Source organism: Corvus brachyrhynchos, unplaced genomic scaffold (genome assembly GCF_000691975.1).
Source record: "Corvus brachyrhynchos isolate BGI_N302 unplaced genomic scaffold, ASM69197v1 scaffold29, whole genome shotgun sequence".
Lineage (NCBI taxonomy): Eukaryota > Metazoa > Chordata > Aves > Passeriformes > Corvidae > Corvus > Corvus brachyrhynchos.
Window position 1 is genome coordinate 3217880 of NW_008240033.1, and position 3379 is coordinate 3221258.

The window sequence follows — 3379 nt, forward strand, 5'->3', positions numbered from 1 at the left end:
TTACTGGCTTGAAACATTTCGGGCGTGTGTATCAAGAAAAGGGCACATCGGGTCTTGCCCTGGTCAGGCAATGCACTACTCTGCACACCCCACCCCCTAGAGCCTCTGGCTCAGCCCCCACAGTGGCTACCAATTGAGGCAATACTTGAGGCAATGCTCCACTCCCAGTCTCTGAAGCCCCTAACCGAGCTCCTGAATGGCCAGATGACTGGAAATCCCACCTGGGGGAAGGGCCCAGGAAGTCAAAGGGTATTTAACCCAGGACATAAGGCAGCACATCCTGATCCTACCTCTTCTTGGAATTTCCATCAGCTGAACACTGCTGGAACTAGGAGTTATAGCTATATCTGATCTTTTCTGTATCTCTTCTCTCTTTCTTCTTCTAATTCCATCTTTTCAGGGTTTTGAGTACCTTAAAAACAAAGGGGCTTGGAGTTTGCTAAGTTGAGTGAGCTAAGTTAATGTTTTGTGAAATGCTTTATGTTAAATGAATGTTGCTTTAAACTTTGCCAAAGTTCCCTGATTTTCTGAAGTTTGCCAGTAAAGTTTTTGTTGTTTTGACCCCTTGAGTAATATCTTGTTGCTATTTTCTCATGGGTACATTTTAAAACCCTGTAAGTTTCTCAGAGGAACTCGTTGAGTGAGCTCTGGGGCCTTATATACACTGGGATGGCTCCCATCATTTGAGTGTTGCAATGGAGGGATGCAAATTCTTCAGGTGGGACAGGATGAGGAGGTTTAGGCTGTGATGCCTTCTCCAGAGGGCTGGGGGGCAGGAGAGCAGTGGAGAAACTGTCAGAGTCCTCAAAGGTGTATTTTCATTCAAAGGCCTTTTCATTCCTTTCCAGAGAAATCCATGTGGTGGCTTTATTTCCACCTATTTCTTTTTCCTTGGGTGGGGATGAGAATCACAAAAAGGTTCCTGGAATAAATTAAGAGGCAAACAAGACTTTTTCTTCTCTTCATTCATCCGCACGTGTTGCGGAGGGTCCTGTGGACCTTCTGGTCATTGTGAAGGCTTCATAAACCAGGGAAAGTGCTTGCTTCCAGCACCTCCACTACTACGGCTGTGCTTAGGATTAGTCCTGCTTTAGGTTGTCTTTTGGTCTAGGCTTGAGATTTCCTGCTTCCTTCTGCTACCAGTGTCTCATTTCATGTTCTAGGGCTTCTCTTCTCCCCAGGATTTTACTGCTGCCTGTCCACGCTTCAAAAACCCTTGAGGCTTGGGGGCATTTGTTCTTTTGGCACCACTGGGAAGAGCTTGGCTCCATCTCTTTTACTCCACCCATCAGGTAGTTAATACACACAGACAAGGTCGCCTGAGCTTTGTCTGCTCCAGGAGAGAAACAGTCACAGCTCTCTCAGCCTTTCCACATAGCTCATGTGGTCCAAGGCCTTTGGCATCTTCTCGGCCATCACAGACCATCATCTCCATTTGGGATGCTATTTTTAGGTTTTATCACATTCTCTGTGGGGTGTAAGAATGTTTCAGGAGTTTTAGCAGTAACATTTGGGTCGTATTATATCTTAACTGTATATTTCATGTATAATTCTAGGTACAACACGAACTGAATGAAAAAATCACTAAGGAACTGAAAAAAAGTAATGTGTCATTACATTAGGAATGTTCTTAAGGAAAAAGGTGACTAAGTCTCGACAGCTTTCACGCCATTATTTTCAACTTCCTCTGCAAGGCACTGAGATTTTGTTCTGCTAGCTTTCTAGTTTAGACTTGAGTGGGAAAAATTCCTGCTTCCCAAAATATTGCATAGAATGTTATGCACTTGCCTAGAAAAAACCAAGCAAAAAGAAAATTCACCCACTGCCCCACACAGAAACACTTGGCTTAAGATGAAGTTGCCCTTCACTAGAGTTCATCTCCAGCAAAAACATCAAAGAAGCCCCCAGATTTTTAGAGATCTTTATAGACTTCAGCCACCTCTTCTTCCCTGAACACTGACTGCATTCAGTACTAAACCGTGACCATACACTTGCTCTGCTGTTGTGCACAAAATGTGTTTCTTCCTTTGTGCCCAGCTCTTCCCTTGTTATGTGTCCTTGGAAATTTTAAAGTCTTGTTCAGGACTGCAGACTATCGAGTTAAGTCAAATCTTCTTATAGTGCCTTATTTCTCCCTGTCTGCTGTAAAAGTAACATAAGGAATCTTGTCTCCTTTCTCCCCAGCCACTGCTGAACTTGAAACTGGATGTGCTGGATTCCAGAAAACCTTCACGTGCACCAGGTTCCCTTTTGAATGAACTGCTATGGGAAGTCTCTGGATAACTTTTTTTTTTTAATAGTGCATCTATTGTGTCCCTTGTGCCCAGTTCAGATGTGAAAACGTGTTTCTTGCAAGTTTTATTTCACATTTAAGTCTTAAATAAAAATCGGTAGTAGTGATTTTGGCATATGGTCTTGCTTGCACCTGTATTCGGACAGAGGTATCTCTCAAAGAATTTTAATGAGCTGATCTTCACAGCCGGAGGCCAGGCAAATGTGTCCCTGTCCTGCAGGGGACTTGAAGCACAGTTGGACCAAAATCGTGGGCTCAAGCTCAGCTATTGCTAGTTATCGGTTGCCAGACTGTGAAAAACGGGATCACAATCTTGATCGTTCAAAGAATTTATTAAACACCGAACCAGCTGATCAAAATATAGACGATTGGAAACCCCTGCGGCGGTCTGCCTGGCACAAAACAAAGCGCACCTACCCACAACGAGATGCCGCCAGAGGCACGCCCACAACCTAGGGGCGATACATTTTATAGCCCCGAAACCCCGCCCTTAGACCGCCCATTCCTCCGCCCACCAAAGTCTTTGAGATCAGCTCATTGATGTCTTGGGTATCTTGATTGGCTCCTCCCTGTTGGACTGTTTTCTAGGGTCCTCCGGTTGGCTCACTGTCCATCCAATGCTGTTCCTTGTTTTATCCCTTTACGTTAATTTCTCGTTGGACGCCCGCAGCTTTCATTACTTTATCCGGTTCTGGAATGTTCTACGTTCAGTCCTACGGGGGTAAACAACTTATTTTAAACATGAAACATTGCAAACGTTGGATCCTTAAACTTATTAATAAGCAGAGAATTAAAATTGACTATAACAACCAAGTCCACCAATAACTTTAGACAAACTGTCCTAATTGTAATAATTCTTTCTCTCCTACTGATTAATTCCTTATTGCATGCGAAAGCCACATTCCCAAAATTCATTGATAACAGACTCTTCCTGCATTTTAGAGCAATCCTCCTTGTGGACTGTGCAGAAGGCAAAGGCAGCGAGTGAGCTTCTGGCAGCCATGAATGACGGGAAAAACCCACAGGTTTTGAGCCTGTGGGGAGCTGACCCAGCTGCAGCCTGCAAAGGCAAAAAAAAAAAAAAAA

General features: G+C 44.0%; 2 long non-coding RNA genes across 2 annotated transcripts in view; one reads left to right on the forward strand and one right to left on the reverse strand.

Annotated features, from left to right (window-relative positions):
- The first annotated feature begins 955 nt into the window (after window positions 1–955).
- On the forward strand, window positions 956–2400 carry LOC108449032. The gene is made up of 2 exons (XR_001865131.1): window positions 956–1602; window positions 2185–2400. It is a non-coding gene; the product is annotated as an uncharacterized LOC108449032 (long non-coding RNA).
- Window positions 2401–2606: 206 nt separating this feature from the next.
- Window positions 2607–3379, reverse strand: part of LOC108449031 — an 8268-nt gene continuing 7495 nt past the window's right edge. Inside the window, exon 2 of the long non-coding RNA XR_001865130.1 lies at window positions 2607–3006. This is a non-coding gene — a long non-coding RNA (uncharacterized LOC108449031). The remainder of the gene's footprint in view (window positions 3007–3379) is intronic.